We start from the raw sequence: 18,472 nt of genomic DNA, 5'->3' as shown, positions 1-18,472 counted from the left end.
AGGAACACGGTTTTCTAAAATCAAATGCAGATTTTGCAAAAAGCCAGATGAAAACATCTGAGAGTTTGATTCACGTCTGAAGGGAGCGAAACAACAAAACGGCTTAAGGTCGCGGGGGGTCATTAATGCTCCGACCCCTCCCTGCCTGCGTCACCCTGCCTGTGAAATTATTGTCTATACGCTCAGTTGAGGGATTGGCTGCCCCCCCCTCCCTGCCCAGGCAATCCTGCACCAATATTGATAAAGTCGATAACGAAATGCTTCAGCATGCACCTGAAAGATTAGAGCTGAAATCCCTGAGGTGGGGAGCCGAGCTGCACACAGACTGCTCCTCAAATCCCCTGACAAGCAGCGACTCCTCGAGAAGTCGAGCTGAAGTGCAGGGTGGTTATTTTGTGAAAATCTGTTGGTTCGGGCTGTTTGAAAGCGAGTATTTGTGGCAAATTTGTGTGAGTATGATGGACAAAAGGAAATTGGATATTGAAAAAAACAAAAACAATGACTCGACCATCCTAACGACACTAACGTAGCTCCTCCCAGCCGGGCTGAAACAGAGTGCACATAGAGGTTTTTAAACGAATTCTAGGATCAAAGTTCCTGAGATGGCACTGAGAGTCGTGCTGCAGAACGAGGGGGGAAAGGGATGAGGCTTTTGTCAGGCGCAGCGTGTGACTGGCAACTCAAGAAACATCTGGCAGCTGCTGGCTGCCAATTCAGAGATCAGCAACCTGGAAACGGAGAAAACCTGAGCCGCAGGGGGTCTTAGCATGTGAGGGGGACGGCCATGAACACAGCAGTGGTTAATAATTAGCATTTCCGCATCCTAGTTTATTTTGGTGTCAGATCTAACTCTGGCTCATGTACGAAATTAGCGAGTGGAACTGAAACAGGGTGCAACCTTCAATACCTAAAGGTTCTGGAGGTTCTGGAAGGCGGCCAGGTCTGCGGATAAGATGGCAGATGTTCTGAGGTCTGGCAGGTGGCAGGTTTTGTTTTGTGGGTGCTGACTGACGGAGAGATAAAAGCGCCGCGTCTGCGGTGACTCCCCACTGGTTGATGGATGCGACGCAGTGCTACACAGCGATGGAGGGTTATTAATGAAGTGAGAGCAGAAGAACACTAATTGTATCTGCCATGGAGGTTTGATCAAAGAAATCTGCCTCATTACATTATAGAACTAATAATTTACTACTAACTATTCATTTCCCCATAATCCAAGTCATGCTTAATAACTGATGAGACACAGGGGAATTTTAAGGGCTATATTCTCCTTGTGCTTCTGAATAACAAGAACAAGCTTAGGGATCTGAGCAAGTGTGTGAAGGTCCACAGATGACAGGAACGTCGCTCTCTTTAATAAATCCACAGATTCTTCCCAGCAGCTTGCCTGCTTCCTACATGTGACGAATGTGGCCCGATCGGCGAGCTCAGCAGATGGGGAATCCCCCGGTGCGTCTAAGATGGTCTGGCAAGTTCCAGTTCTTAGATTGGAAATAAGTGTGTGAGGTGTATCAGTCAGACTTCAGTCAGAGAGGATGGATTTCACTTCATTTCCCAGGAAAAGTACAGCCATGAAGATGGAGAATTCCTTCAGGAATTCTGTCTGAACAAGCGCTTGATTCTCGCCTGCCCGGGAACTCCTGACATTCTGACAGCGTTGGAGAACCTTCTGTGCCAACAAAGAGGATTTTTCCATGTTGGCCTCCACCAGTGGCAGGTCAGAGGTCCTGGATATGTGTGTTGGAGACTCAATACTGATGACAGCTGATATAAACAAATACTTAGCCCTTTTCACGCCACCAACATCGATATTAGTTTTCAATTTTTGAGGCGCCGCCCCTAACCAAAATAAAGATCATTCCTTGTGTTCTTATGCCGGAACTAAAACCAGGATTAAATGTTTTTTCATTTGTATGGAAATCTGCTTGAAGGGTGTGTAAGCGGGCATCAAGCACAGCCAAAATCGATCTGTACACTTTTTTGCTTACTTTGGATTGATTTTTGCACTACTGACTCATTTTCCACATCGACCACTGATTCTCATTTGCATTCCCCTTTGGAATCCCCCTCCTGTGTGTGTGTGTGTGTGTGTGTGTGTGTGTGTGTTGTGTGTGTGTGTGTGTGTGTGTGTGTGTGTTTCTTCTGGCAAAGTAAAGGACAGACATCATTACCCATCGTATCTCTTTATAATTTTAAAATTGCACCTACGACACCGATGCAGAGGCAGCTCTTCCGATCTGTTATTTTGATGCTTTAGGAACGGCCTCACGGTTGCAAATATGACGGGCGCATTTCGGCAAAAACAAGCTGTCTGTTAAAGCGATATCGGATTGTTTCCCCTACGAATAAAGATCTGAGTCCTCCTGCTGCCGGAGCCATTTTTCAGGGACCACCGTTGCTGCTGCTGGAACGCTGATGTAGAAAGGGAGACATCAGCCAAGTGGGGGGTGCAAATGAGATGGCCTTGGGGCGTTGAGTCCGTCTTTTTTCGGAGGAGGTGAGAGCTGATATTGATTCTGAAAATGAAAACCATGCCGCGCGCTGATATTCTGGGTCCATTTTGTGGAAAATGACAAGGGTTTGGCCACCGGCTCACACACCAGCACGCCATCGTTGGCTCCCTGATTGCTCTCCACCCCCCGAATGAGTTGCACTCTGTGGGGAATTAACCAGGAACATGCAGTTGTTTGTCCAAGCCTCATCAGCATCAGCATCATCTCTCACAGATCCGACAGATTGGGTCTGGCCTTAATCTGGCAGATCCACGTCGCTCAGGCAGATGCCTTCTGATCGAGAGGTCGCCGCTGACACGTCTCGTAACAACTGAGACATCTGGCGTGACGCACGCTCCCGTTTGAAGATGGTGTTTCTTTCCTCCATGGTGGCGACCATTACGCCGGATTTGCTCACGCTCGCCGCACACGGCCGCCCGCAGCATTTAAAAGGCTCTCCTTCTATCCTCTCCCTGGGTGTAGATCCCTCTCTCGGACAGCGCCGGACCAGATGGTGGCAGGGTTCAAATTGGGATGGATTACTGAGCTGTTACCATGCAAGCACAAAGCAGACGCCCGTGTTTTGTGTTGTTTTGTTTCATAGATATTTTCCTGCAAGAAATCTTGTGGAAATCGGCCAGTCATAATTAGAAATATAAGAAAAGAGGGAAAACAAACAACCTTCAGCTTTTTCAACACGGCCTCCTGCTGTTTAGCTGATGGACAATACAATTACTAGCCCTCTTCAAATGCAGAGTCTCCTTCACCCTGCAGCTCGCAGACAGACCCAACAGACTGTGTGAGGCTGCCCTCACTTAATCTTTCCCTGAACAAAGACAACTACTGAGCACTTCTTCTGCAACCCAGAATTCTCTTGTTGGGCTCTTGTTAGTCTCTACTAAACACAAGGACACATGCAGACAACGGAAACATATCTCTGTTTAAGTCTTTTATTTTATTCTTGTTCTACATTTTCCAACTTTGAGAAGGGACAAAGTCACCTAAAGTGTAATTTTATGCTGTTTGCAAACATAAAGCTTTCTGATCTTAACTTCTTGTCTAAACACCCAACACTCAGGTTTATGCAAGTTGCTTTAAAGTGATTTGGCTCACAGCATTGTTTGGGGATCATAATCTGCAAATTGTTGCCCATTATTGTTGTTTTCTGATAATAATGTAGAAGTAAATAGAGAAGAAGGAAAAACCACACCGACCCAAATGGTGGAGTGGATTTCAAGTATTCCTGAAATAAACATTCCAAAGAGAGCGAAAAACTGGATGATATCACCTGAAGGTAGACAAATATGGGGTTAATAAAGAAGAGATGGATGGATGGATGGATGGATGGATGGATGGATGGATGGATGGATGGATGGATGGATGGATGGATGGATGGATGGATGGATGGATGGATGGATGGAACCAGTAAAAAGCAGGGTGGATCTCTGTTGGAAACGAGCAACACCTGTTAAGCTAACTTGAACAGCTGTTTCATGGCAGCAGAACCCTGCAGGCTTTTGAGGCCGAGCATGTTTCTGCTGTAAACACGTCTAATATATGCACCCAGCTCTGAACACAATACCGGTGCTAAAAACATGCAGCTGGATCATCCAGGTTAGCACTCCCTGCTTGGTTCATTATTTGTCCTCTTCATATCTTTAATTGAGGAATTCAAACGGCAGCAAAGTGTAAATTGGATAAAACAGCTCTTCAGAAATAGCTCGGGGTGATTCTACATCAGTCTTGTTGGTTTGTCTGGTCTTGACAAGTCCATTGACAATGAAAGCATTCATTATTTTGCCAGAAGTCCTTCTAATAATGTTTTTTCCTCACATAAATGAACCAGATGAGAGGAGCTGTGCTGGATGATTTCAGTTTTATCCTTTTTTCCCTTTTGAATACTGTCTCCCTTTGCAGAGATTCAGAGTTTCTCCAGTTTGTGACCCATAAAAATTGAAAAAAACAAAGAGTTCTTTTACTATCTCTATTTTAGTCTCTTACTTTTAGCCGTCTCCCAGCCCAGCGTGATCACAACAGGCTGTCGGGGCCACGGGGAGCAAGTTTGAGAGGCAAATTAAACTGATGAAAACATGAATTTGAACATATAATTCTTCCTTCCCTGTATTTATAGTACCCCCTTCTATCATAAATGCTCTGCTTTGATGACACAGCAATTTTCCCAGTTGATACTGGGAGCGATATGCATGGTTAGACAAATATGTATTCTCACCTGAAACCCCGGGAGTGCACGTGCACACACCCTGAGTGTGCCACATTCGAGCCAAAAAGAAAAAAGAAAAGGAGCGGGTCTGCGGCAGCTGCCTGCTCATTTCCCCGTGGAGGCTGAATCAGGTGTGACTCACGCTGCATCAAGGCTGGGAGGACAAATGGGACTCATGGAGCGCCGTGCACGCCATCTTCTCCTCCGGTAGCCATCCTCCTGGATCTATCTGGAACGCTCAGTGGTGATATGGAGGAAATGATGCGGCCTGACAGAAATAAACAGTGACATCATCTCGGAGGCACCTCTAAAACTGTGACTGTGCTGTTTTAGCAATAATATTCCCGAATTAGGTGTTATTTATTAGGAGAAAGTCTTCCTCGTTAATAAAAGTGAAGGTCAAAGTCGAAACGCTCATTAACCAACATGGCCGACCCTCACAACAGGGGTCCTGAAGCCCTTTGTGATACAGCAATTAGGCAATTTCGCTGTATTACCTTTAATGATGTCGCTGCTTGTTTTTATTCTTCAACTCATGTTGGTTTTGTTTGGACCCCCTCCTTCAGGTTTACGCTTTAAATTCCTAAAAATCTTATGGCAGTTCAATAATGCTCCTCTAACCTCATTGAACCCACGTCGGATGCTCAGAAATATAAAGAACTTTTTTGTCCAGCTGCCAACTGAAAGCTTTACCCGTTTAGTCACCTTTCTTTTAAATCTTACACAAGCACATGCAGGCTTGTTCTGGGATCATAGGAGATGTTTTCCACCTGGCTCTCAGATGAACTGTGTGAGACTCCTCTGGAAGCGTATTTCATCCAAACTTTGGGGTCCATTAAACCAATTTGTATTCATTTTTACAGGTGTTCTCAAGCAAAGCTCAGTAGATCTAAATGGTTCAACTGGTACAGGTGGACCTAACAGCTCCAATGAAGGGCACAAAGAACTACAGAAGTACTTCAGGTGATTATACAGTAACTCTCAGCCTTAAATTTAAACCAGTATTGACTGGAAAACCCTCTCTGGTTTCTCTGGCTACAGTAGCACAACAGACATTCAATCTCCCACAAAGGGAGGCAAAATCTATAGTAATTTATCAGGAACCAAGAAGCTGCCAACACGCAGAGATGCACGCAGCAGTTAGCCTCGAGTGACGGAGGCCGGTGGACACAGGTGTAGCACAATGGTCATACTTTAAAAAGGCACACAGGTGAGGGAGGGGGGGTACGAGCAGCCAGTGGAGCTAGAAATACAATTGCTGGAAATCCTGGCAATAAAACAGACTTTGTGGAGAGGAACAGAATGTTTTTACAGATGTGAAGGTAAAATGTAGCTCCAGCTGTGACACAGTTTCCTGTAAAAACACAATTTTTTCTTCTGTCCAAGTCACCAAATCTCACGAGCGTCAAAAGCAAGAAAAATCATCTGCATAAGATCGAACAGTGTGCTCCACGCCGCCATCTCCCTGGTGTGTTTTTGGAAGGACAATAAACAAAAATAACTTTACAATAAGACAATAGCCCTTCGGGTTAATGGTTCTGTTACTGCATGACATGGCGCCTTGAAAAAGGAACCATCCATCTGAGGTTCCCATCACGATAGCTTATACCTCAAATTATTGATTAAAAAAGGAGGAGACGTGTATCCTCTTATTGCAAGCGGTTGCTGAGGGAGATAGAGGTGTTCTGAGCTGACATTTGGAGAGCTTATCCGTCGCATTTCACAGCCTTCAGCCTTCTTCGCCTTCACCTCATTCTTACAACACACGACCAACGTCGAATGGAGTGGAGAACACGCGTGTGAGTGCTCGCCGTCCGCCGCTCAAAATACAGAAATGCCAAAATGTCACACGTAATAGCCCTTCACAGGCACCATTAGAGTTATTTGTAGATCATCCAAAGGTGAACTGATTCAGGGGGCGTTTCATTTCAAAAAGGTCAATGAGTGATTAGATCCACCACTTTCATGTGGGTGGTGGACTCACCCTCACCCACCCTGTGATCTTCTGATGACATGAATGCTGAATATCTCCACCTGATGAGCGCCTGCATCCCCCTGAAGCAGCCCAACCTGGGAAACCAGCTAAAATCACACTGAAGCCTGATTTTTAGGGGCAAGGATTCAATTTTTTTTGTTTGGATATGTGGAAATAAATGGAAATGATGAAGATGATATAATCATAGGGGCTACTGAGGCTTCCTACTCACAACCAAACATCCATTTGGGCAAAAACCTCCAATTTGTGACGAAAACGGGTGCATGGAAAGATCGTTCTATATAGCATTGGAAACATGGCTGTGGGCCCAGCCTGAACCCAGCACCTGCCATCCCATGAAAAGTAAATCCATCTCAAAGCAAACAGCACTGTGATTTCATTACATTTACCTCTGACATGAAACAATTCTTTTTATCTGTGTGGTTTTTTTTAGTTTCCTAATTACTGCTGTTGTCTCTTTTCACCTGTAGAACTTTATTCTGTCAAGAACCTACAGTGTAAACTTCCACAGTTTGAGCCAGATTTTTGTGAGTGTTTTTTAAATATCTTGGAATCTGCTGCGATTTGTTAGCTTCTGTCATGGTTCATGGTTCATGACTCACATGACCCATCGTCCATGTGAAACATGCTGGAGTCACCCATCCAGAATCTCCACTCAGTTGGAAGCTTATCAAATGGACTTTGTTTTGGAGGAAGCACATCAACCAAACTAGCAAATTAGCCCAGGTAAAAAGAGTGAGTTCTTAAACGCAGTCTGTAGACTAGACTGTCAATACTACCAACACTAACAGTGCCTCTTGGCATTATTTATTTATTTATATCATTATTTTCTGGAGTCAATCACTCACTTGCTGTTTTGCAACATTTCTATCCAATAATGAGCCACAGAGGAGTAAAGTTAGCACTTTACAGATATAGTACTGCCCACCTAGCAGAACCAAAGGGGGGTCAATCTGGGTTTATCAATATTTACCTTATTTATTGATCCGGACGCGTGTATGGGGAATGGGAGGTCAGAAGGTGACCAATTAAATCAAGGGCACGCGCTAACAGTGATGAAATATGAAGAGTGAGTCCCTCTACCCGCCTTTTCTATTCTTTTTTTCCTTTTTTTAAATTGACTTCAGCTTTGAGACCAATTAGGTTGAAGGCCGTGGGGCACCAGTGAGCGCACATCTGCTGCACCTCTCCAGAGCGGAGCGCTTCAGGTCAGAGAAAGCAACAGCAGCATTCAAAAAACAGATTCCCATGACAAGACGCCCGCATACACTCAAAGCAAATAAATGAATTTTTAAAAAATCCAATAGAATTGAACGATTTAAGACACGTGAGCCCGACCGTGGCGGCCTTTTCTCTGCAGACGCAGCAGATTTCAGAAGACGCTGCGGTCCCCGACAGACCGTGGTCCCCAAAGCAGAATATAGACCAACTGTTTAGGCTCATTACAGTCGCTTAAATTACTGATCATCTGGAGACTTGAGCAGTTGCAGCGCTGCATCACATTACAGGGTGTTGTGGGAATGAACAGAGGAAAATATAAACACGACCTGGAGACGGGAACTGGTTTCGCTTGGCTGTTCAGTTCTCACCCCAGTAATTAAATTTGCCATTTATCTGCAGGACTGTGGGGGCAGAAGAACTAACACATCTGACAGACGCACAACAGGTGACCTCTGATCAATGTTCCCTCTAAGCTGCGCGCTTGCGCAATCGCACAATGCTTGCACATACTCAGCGCACAAGAAATACTATGCAGCGCACAAAATAAAATCCAACAGAAACGTATCAGTTAATATCTAATTTTATAACTGATATGATCTAGTTAATTAGACCAGTAATATTGTTTTCTGTACCATTTCGCAACGTAACTCAATGAGCGACAGGTGTCCAGCCAATAATCCAATACAGTTACGCTACGCAGCCAATCATGGCATTGACAGTGTTTGCATATGTGCCCTGCCTTGACTCGCCGTGCACGTTAGCTAGCTAACAACAGTGCAGCGGATCTAAGAGACACAAATGCTAATCCCTCATCATGGCGAAACGAACAGGCAGAGACACATCCACTCATCAAGCCAAAGTAAAAAAGAAATGCGGTTCTTTTGAGATGGAATGGCTGTCGGAGTATGTGCAAATAGAAGAACATGCGGTGAAACTGAGTGACTCTTCCTATGGTTAAAGCAGGACTCTCACATATAACATAGTACACATCTCATGAACAACAAGATTTTTGTCTTTTTCATTTTATGTGCTGCTGTCATTCGATTCTTTTAATAAGCCAAGTAACTTGCTATGATCCGAGGTTTTGAACAAGCCTGATACTGGTGTGTGGCCACAGCGTGCCCATCTGATGTTGCTCACAGTGGTCCCCAGGGTGCTCAGGGAGCTTGTGTGGCTGCTCAGACACATGAAAAATTAGAGGGAACATTGCCTCTGATGTTCTCATGCTCCTGGAATTGTGGGACGATTCTTTAAAAAAGAAACCTTTGATTAAAGAAGCTTCAGAATGACAACAGGTCGTGATACCAGCCAACAATTGTGAAATTAATAACACCTTTACGGTACAATAATATAACTCTGAACTCATTAAAGTCACCAAGACCTTGAGAAAGATGATTAAGCTTAATTTTAAACTAAGAAAATCAAGTAATGGCTCACCACAGTGAGGAGAACAAAGGTGTGGAAGAGTGTTGACTATGAGAGAGATTTAAATCAAAATTTGTTTCAAGGACCACAGTGTTCGCCGACTCCTGCTGCGTTAAAAACGGACCTTTCTGGGTGGAACCTCACTGTCTCAGGAGTCGTCACCCAGAACGTTTGCAGCTCGTTTCCGCTCTGAGATCGGGGATCAATCACTGCGTAACGGCAGTGGAACGGACTTCAAGTCCTAAGTTCCACTGGTTCATCTGGTTCATCGGTATCAGCAGACGCCTACAAACGTCACGCCATCGTCGGGGTCGGCTGCTTTTCCAGCGCGGCCATGCTAAAAATCAAAATCCACGGCATCAAAAACTCACCATCCGTCACTTAAATGTGAAATAAATGAGTTGTTATTAAAAGGCCTGGGGTCAGAACACACGAGATTGGCCCCTGGGCAAAATCAGCTCAACATGGTTTTTGTGTTGTGCATCCAAATTGATCCTTTCTCGGTTCAGAAAATCCTGGACTATTTTCATGACAATAGCCGCTTCTCACACCTCTGAAGAGGCCAACACAGCTCTCAGCATCTCAAGACTTGACCATCAACAAACAAGATCGACTTACGTTACGTTTAGTTTTGCTATAAAACCAGGCAGAAACGATGTGTGTCTTATTGTTGACTTCCAAAGGCCAGTTATAATTGAACTAAACTCTGGTTAAGGTAAAATCCCAACCAACAGTTGCTGTCGAAGGCTAGCTGCTCTGCTGATGTGGAAAATTCACTCATCCGTCCTTTCAGAAGTCCTCACAGGCACAAAATCTCCAATCCTGCCACCCGGGAATACTAAACTAATAAATATTGTGTGACTGCGCTTCCCAGATAAGTTTGTGATTAATGCTGCTCATCGCTACTGTGTGTTGAGCTTTATTTACCTTTATCCGTATCAGGTTTTCCTTTTATGAGGAATGCACAGTTAAAAGTGATCCCCACCATTTAATGCTGGTCAAATAAAATAAAGGTTTTCTGAAATCTCGACAGAATTACTGCAGCCATAAAGAGCATTTACACATGAATGTGTCATGAAAGTGGACACAGTGTTTTGTGTTCCTGTCACTAAACAATAAAGCTCCCGCCCAGAGGCTTTTATAAGCGTTCCTTCTTCATAGGCGCTATCTGCTAATGCTATCATCCCGCTCCTCGTCTCCACATTACATACGTGGATGCACCTTTCCTTGTGTGCATGCATGTGCCCGACGCCTCATGCAGTAGCTTCGGACACAGGCAGTAATGCGATTTCACGTAGATCTCGTCAATCTAAGGTGGAAAGACAGCTGCCTCGGAGCAGCAGATTACAGCCAGATGAGTCAATCTACCCCCCAAGAAAAAAAGAAAAAACAAAAACAGCAAAGTTACTTCCTACCGAGCCAGAATGAGTCATGTACTATTGATGCTTTGAGGACATGTACAGGACAAAGATCTTCACATGAGTCACATATTGAAGAGCTATATTTAAACGTGTATTTTTTTCCGAGGAAAAGCTCGTACCCCCGAGGAATCGGCCTCGGCCTGCCTCAGAGATCACGATTCCCCTGGAACATCGGTGTTGTGTGGGTAGAGAGCATTTTCTGCGTTTGCTTCCAAGACTCATGCATAAGGTTGATGGGATTAACTGTCTTCCTGGTGTAGGTGAACAGTGCGTGTGCTCTTTAACTGACCAGCAAAGCCTCCAGGGAGCAGTTCTGCCTCTCACTCAATAACCACAAAAACGGTCGAGTGCCCCTTGATGCTTGACTTGTGTGCGGTACATGGTGGTCTTGGTTCTTTTTTACTCTCAGTGCCGTCACAACTTCTATTCTGGTTCAAAACCTCCTCCCATCCTGCCTTTCTTCCTCTAGCTCTTTTGGCCATTTGGCTCTGACGTGGGCGACCTAGTCAATGGTCTCACATTAGCGTGTGTGAATTTCATCAATTGCTTCAATCCTTTGCACGTTCAAGACATCGGACTGGCTCATGAAAGGTGACATGTGATCATCACAATCAGTTTTACAGAACATATCATTGTAATCATGAATAGAATATCTGAAGGGGCTGGGCCTGCTTTAAAGACACACAGAGAGCATTTTCAAAAGTTTTTTGCTGAAATAGGACATCAGCTGCTGTTCATTATCAGATGCCTCAGGTTTATTTGTGTAACAAAGAACTTTATGGTTCATGGGAAGGTTCTAAATGCGCCCATATATTTACTTTTTCTAATTGATCTCATCACAGTTGTGCTGAGCCTTTATATGCAAATGATTGATTGATATAATTTTATAGCTAAATCCTTAAACCATATGAGTTCTGCGAAGACTACTTTAGTTATCTGTGTAAGGTGTGCTTCTAGACAGCTGGACCTTCTGTGGAGAGGGATTAAAGTGGAGGAGATGACAAGGACGAGAGATGGGAGTAAAAGAGGACAGGGAAGACAGAAGAGGAGCAATCAGTCGAGTCAGAGCCATGTGAAATATCACTGCTGCCACTATCTGGGCTGCTATGCTATCTGAGGAGCCCAATTATGGCATTCAGTGTCATAACATCAGCTTTTTTCACCATCCATCCATCCACCTTCCCGTCCACCCATCCGTCCATCCATCCACCACCCATCCATCCATCCATCCATCCATCCATCCATCCATCCATCCATCCATCCATCCATCCATCCACCCACCCACCCATCCATCCACTCACTCACCCACCCACCCCCCATCCATCCACTCACTCACCCACCCACCCACCCACCCACCCATCCATCCATCCATATCCATCCATCCATCCATCCATCACCCACCACCCCCACCCATCCCTCACCCACCCATCCATCCATCCATCCATCCATCCATCCATCCATCCATCCATCCATCCATCCATCCATCCATCCATCCCTTTTGCACATTTAATGGCTCCTGTTCACAGCAGCCTGCTGCAATGACATTATGCTTGAACGGACGCCCCCCCCCCCCCCCCCACCCCCCATTCTCTCTCCCCGTCTCCTGCAGGAGTGCACACACACTCAGACCTCCATTTATTCCTCTTCATCAACAGCTGTTTGCAAAGAAACACACCCGTGCATTCACTGCCACCTGCAACACATAAAACAGACTAGGTCACGTGTGTAAATGGTGAAGGGAAAATAATAACACTGCAGTGATGGTTCGTTCCTATTTACAGCATGAAACACCCCACAGCTCCTAATGCACTGGTCCAGGGTCTCTAGAAAAATGCTTTCATAATCGCTTTCATTTATTCAGTCCCACCCTTCCATCTCAAGGTCCGCCATGTCTCTGTCTTTTCAGCGCCGTATTGTGACATTGCAGCATTGCTCCTTGCTCTCCTCAGGGAAAATCATCCTTACATTGTCCAACCTTGCAAGCCTTATCTGTGACAGGGGAGGGATGAATAAGGGATCAAAAGAACCCCCCCCCCCCCCTTTTTTCCCTCCACCGTCAGGTTATATTTACTCTGGGTCCCTGTGGTTCGGCACAATGCCACACGCCAATTATAAGCGGCGGGATTCTTTCGATTTGTGGGACCTGGGTTGCTGGATTTGGGCCATTACTGAAACCAAATCATTTGGTTTTCAAGGGTAGGCTAAGAACAGAAGGGTCCACCTGCTGAAATCCAAAAGGAAAAAAGTTGCTTTTAATAAAGAAATTGGAGTCTTTAGACGCAAGTCTTTGCGAGCCACCATTGTTCGATATAATAAGTGATATAATAGACAGAATGCGGGAACAATGCTTCCACCACCTCGTGTGAGACCAATTATCATCCTAAGTCATGAACAGCCACCTCGCTCGCTTGCCAGTGTGACTAATCCATGGATTCGCTGGTGGCTGGAAAAAAACCTATGGACCATTGACAGCGCCTTTAAAAGGTTGAGGACATGCGTCTTTTCTGTGGAACCATAATCTCCCAGCAGTGAATGTCTGAGAAAAGAAGCCTCTACCGTCAAGGGAGTCCCAAGGTCAAGAGGTTATTCTTGAGAAAGAAGCGTGTTTTTTATTTTTGCGTCATTAAATCGGGCCCAGTTGGACGTTCTTCCAGCCTTCGTTATGTTGAAATAAACGTTGGCCGCGGTGTTGGGGACTGGCAATAACCCACCCCTTATGATGAGTAAGGCCTACCACCACTCCAACCAGGCGGTAATCTTCAGCTGGCAAGACAAACTCGAAACACAAAATTGTTCTTATCGTGGAAGAACAGCAGGCGAGCCCACACCACACCCAAATATCCAACACACGCTTGGTTGAAGTGGTTCCGACCGTCCCAGACCATCCTTCTCATTTGATTCGCTGCCAGATTAACTTGTCATTTCTGTCTCTTTTCCGTGGGTTTGTGATCTGGACCTGACAGATGTGTTGCACGCGCGCAGAAAATGTGTTTCAGCACAAATGAATTGTTTGGCAGCGGCAACCTTTCCACCTGAGGGGGTTATTGCTGCGGAATGAAATCATTGCTCAGGTGGGCGTTCTTCGCTCCGTCCCTCCAGTCTGATCCAGATTGAGATTCATTTTCTGACAAGTGGTTTTAAAGAGAGATATTTGAACACATTTCTCAACATGTGGTAAAAGATCCTTTGTGGTGTAATTGACTGTGTATAGAATAGTTTCAACTAATGGAGTTGCCCTGCTGTTAAGGGAAATTAGGTATCGGCAGGCTGAATCCTAGAATGTGAACAATAATTAAAATGCGCCATCATTATTTTAAGTAGAGCTTTGATCACTTCCTTGTTTATTAAACTAACAAAAGATGAAGAGCGGTTTCAAGATAACCAGCACATTGTCTTCACGTGCCCCCTGGTTCCCGTTGGAAGACAGATCAAAGAAAAAGTATTTTGGCTTTCTTATTTTTGGGGCAGTAAAAGTTTTTCAGCCTTTGTCGGGTTAGCGGTCTTGGGTTTCTGTGCAGCCTTGGTCGAGGCCTTTGACTGAGGAGCAGCTGGCTTCTTGGATGCTTGTTTTGCCTTCTTGGCCTCTTTTGCATAAGCTAGCCGGATTTTTTTTCCCAGAGCATTTTCTCCTCTTTGGGTGGTGAAATCCTTAGCGTGTTAGCGTGAGTCTGCAAAGCTAAAACTGACCAATCGGCAGCCGCCTGTCCATAAAGAAGCGAGCAAAGGAGTCACAGCCTTTACATCTATTCTCACCACTGATCAATAAAAAGTCCTCGCGGTGGGTGTTTTGGTCTCATGAGCGCCGCCGTCATCTCGTCTTCACACGCTCTCGGTCGTGACTCCAGAGAATCGTTGTTATGGGGTCTTGTGTGTGTGTGTGTGTGGGGGGGGGGATCACAACAAAAATGAAGGTTTGCAAAATTTAGATGACAACAAAGTGCGAGTGCTGATTCTGTCCCTGCAAGAAAGCCTTTAAGAAGAGGGCAGAGCCATTTGTAACTCCCGCCGTGATAAAATGAGACGCTCGGGCGACAGCTTTACGATGAAAGTGCAGCGTTTATGCTCCCCTGGCAACAGTCTCACCATTTGTATGGAAAGCTAGAAAAAACTTCTGGATTAATACATCCTGATTCCCTAAAAACCTAAACACGTATATAGATTATTTTATTCTTTTTAAATTAGCACCGGCTGCTCCATTAAAAACGCATTGCAGGAAATGTTAATGACGCGGGCCTGATGTTTCTGCTGCTCTTCATTTTAAATTATTTGTAAGCCCACAGCGTCACTAACAGAATTATTACATCCGACAGCCCGACGGGTTTCTGCAGCTGCGCGGGCACCAGTCCAGTCCTCTTTCATGTCCACGCTCCACGCCGACCACCTGAATACAAATTGGCATCTTCGTGCTTCCTTCAACACAGGCTGGAAGATGGAACCATAAAATTATCTTTTTAAAAAACAGAAGTGGGGCCCCTCGGTCGCACAGTTCCAGCCAATTTCTTCATTTTATTTGTCAACAGGTAATATTCCCACCTTTGGGACTGAGGTTCTGTGGCTCAAATCCAGTTTAAGTTAAGATTGTGGTCTATGTGATTACAAATTGTGTTTTTTTTGTCCTATTGGAAGTCAAATGACATCCTCTAAATGCATGAGGTCATATCAAAACCACTCCACTCTGTCTGCTGCACGTTATCGTCTAACACTAATGATCAGCACTGTTACAGCACCTGAAAAGGTTTCCAAACATCTAGCTTCCCTTATTGCAGCCCCGTGTGTGTGCTCACTCCTCCGTCTGCCCTCGCTCTCTCGCTAAACGAGTGAGGCCTTGAAGACCTGCTCCCGCTGCTGTACAGGCGAGCGTGGCGCTCAGCCTTTTATTTAAAGAGCGTTGATTTGGAGTGCGCTGTGCATTGCAACACTTGCAATTTAAATGAACAGCTCTCGCAATTGAAACCAGAGCACCCTTGCTTTCTTATAAGACACCTTCAGCTGATGTTCCTGCCACTCTAACGGACCGTACAGCTAAAAACAAGCACATTTAAAGCCCATCTACTGCATTTACTTTTGTCCCTGGATGAACACGTTGATTAATTATATTGTTATATGTTATTATGATCATATAAAGGTACTGTTCTACAATGTGTCCACTTTTTCCTATTAGTTTTCAATAAGAAAGTGCAGCTGTGTTGTAAAAATGGGCTTAAAGTATCACGATTGATTTTATTTTCCTGAAAGGAAAGCACATCATCATCGGTATAAGAGAGCAGCATCTGAAGGCCAATTTATTAAATCTGTGGCAAATCCAGTGCAAAGAAGAAAGAAGTTGAGTAAATCCTGTGAATGCTGACAGTCACTACAGGTTTGAGATCTAAACAGCATAAATACTATAAATTACAGTAGTTTTCCCTGATAGTGCGAGTGAGTTCAAATGTAGCTTCAGGCCACGATTGAACGAGGCGAGTTCTCACTTTGGGAAGTATCAGATGTCGTAAAAAAGCCAATTCGTTGTGAGAAGTCCCGAGAATAAAAGCTTAGACCGCCTGTACGTGGAAACCACAACTAATCCAACCACCATGAGTTAAGCAAGAGTGCAGGTATTGAAATCTCCCAGTAGGGGGTCAGAAATCTTAATGGAATTGTAAAATGAGAGGTATTTTTGGCTCACCATCTGCCCACTTAAATCTCAATTTCCCAAAGAGGTACAGATTGGGTTTAAAGCACTATGGGGGCTCAGGCCTACATTTAATACTTTAAAGACTTTACTCCTTGAGAGGTCAAATGGATTGCAGTCTTGTACCTGATTGGTAAGTACACTGGTGCTATGGCATAATCTGTGCAGAAAACTGTTAATAAGGAGAAAATATCCCCAAAAGCTTGTTTTGTATTACAGAGGAAGATGATTAAAAGTAAGACTCCAATGAAGTGCCGGGTCAACGTGAGCACATGCTTTAATAAGCCTCCCTATTATATTTATGTGGAATTTTCATTCTCGGTGTGTTCTCGCTCCCCCCGCTGGTTCTCCAAGTGCTAAAGTTCATCCATGGATGGAGCAGCATATTTGCAGAGGTGCCTTCAAGCTTGGCCCCAGGGATGCCTGTGGATAATTACAAACCATTCAACAAACACGGCTTGGCGGCTCGAGCAGACATCCTGACGGTGAGCCAATAGGCAAACAGAGCTCCGTCAAGTCAGGGATGACCAAAAAAAAGAAGTGAGTCATTCAGCAGCAACTACCAGCCTGGAAATATGGATCCAAGATTAAAAGGCAGCAAGGAAACTCGCCCGAGCAGTGACGGGAATAGAAAAGCTGAATTGTTTGCCGACTGCACTCACCGGTCCCGTAATTTATCTGAACTGTTTTAATTGTGACCTCTGACTGAGCTATCAGGGCACATGTGGTTTTCTCTCATTTCCTTTGACTTTCAAAGCTCTGAGCTCCTGCCGCTTCCTTCAGGGCACATTCAGAACCCCACCGCTGCCATGCATGGCTTTATTGATTTTTTAATGCATAATTCCTCGATGAGACTATAGGGCCTGACTCATTGATTACATTTGCCTTTAGTTTACCTTGTGAGCCACACACACACACACACGCATGGTTCTTTTGTGCAGCGCAAACACAACCGCTTTTCAACAAAGGTTGTTATCACTTGTACCAAAAGAGTGTAAATAAAATATATAAAATGTTAATAAGAAATGTATTGTATATGACAGGAAATCAACTTTGATGGTGTAAATGAATTGAAGGAGCAATTAGAAAACATGATGAGGTGAAGTTTACTATGACTAGTCAGGCTAGATTTTATAGACTTCATGTTGGGAGCAGATCCTTCAGAATTCATCTCCAGTTGCACCAAAATGTAGCTCACGCAACGAAAAGTAGCGTCAAATAAAACTAGGTGAATGCTGCTGAGGACATGGAAGGGCTAAAGGGGGCAGGCTAAGGGTAGAAAACCACCTATATATTGGGAATATTCCACAAACCAACAGAAAGCTCTGAATCAGCCCATCAACACGTACAGTGGGACTTTTGCCTGCCACTCAACACAGACAGCTGGAATAATATGATGGGGGGGGGGGGTAAAAAAAAAACACAACGGTGAGGATTCAACCAAAGTTGAGCACCCCAGGACTCTAAGAGGAGTGAAGAGAGAAGGAGAGAGGATTAGTGAGCGATCAAGAACGTAGGATAAACTGAGAAAGCATTCCTTGAATACATCAGAGAGAAATCCGCCCCCCAGGGGGGGCTGGAGTGCCTCGAGCAGCAGGAGACAGAGTAATGAGGAAGAGGACCTGTTATCCTGGAAGACTGACTGGTTTTATAAAAATGGCCTGAGATCAAACACAGGCATCAATCATGGAAAGCAAAGAGGACGGTGGAGACGCTCTGCAGCACGCCGAAGGGTCCCGAAGACCAGGAGAGGGGACGGGCGACCGCAGAAAGGTGCTGCAGGCCGGCTCGCGATTCAGTGGATTTGTACTGCTGGTACTCTGCAACATTCCATCCGCGTATGGATTAGAAGGCTCCGTGTCCAGCTGGGAGGCACCACCACTGGGTTTTAAAAGCACCAAACCCCTCACTGCTAACCCAACCAATCAGAGGGGGAAATAGCAGAAGGAAGAGGAAACAGCACAAAAACACTTTATATGCTGGACGCATTTTAGAAACACAGTGACTCCTTTTGTTTGTCCAGAG

The sequence above is a fragment of the Takifugu flavidus genome, chromosome 20 (assembly GCF_003711565.1).
Source record: "Takifugu flavidus isolate HTHZ2018 chromosome 20, ASM371156v2, whole genome shotgun sequence".
Lineage (NCBI taxonomy): Eukaryota > Metazoa > Chordata > Actinopteri > Tetraodontiformes > Tetraodontidae > Takifugu > Takifugu flavidus.
This window is presented reverse-complemented; position numbering follows the sequence as displayed.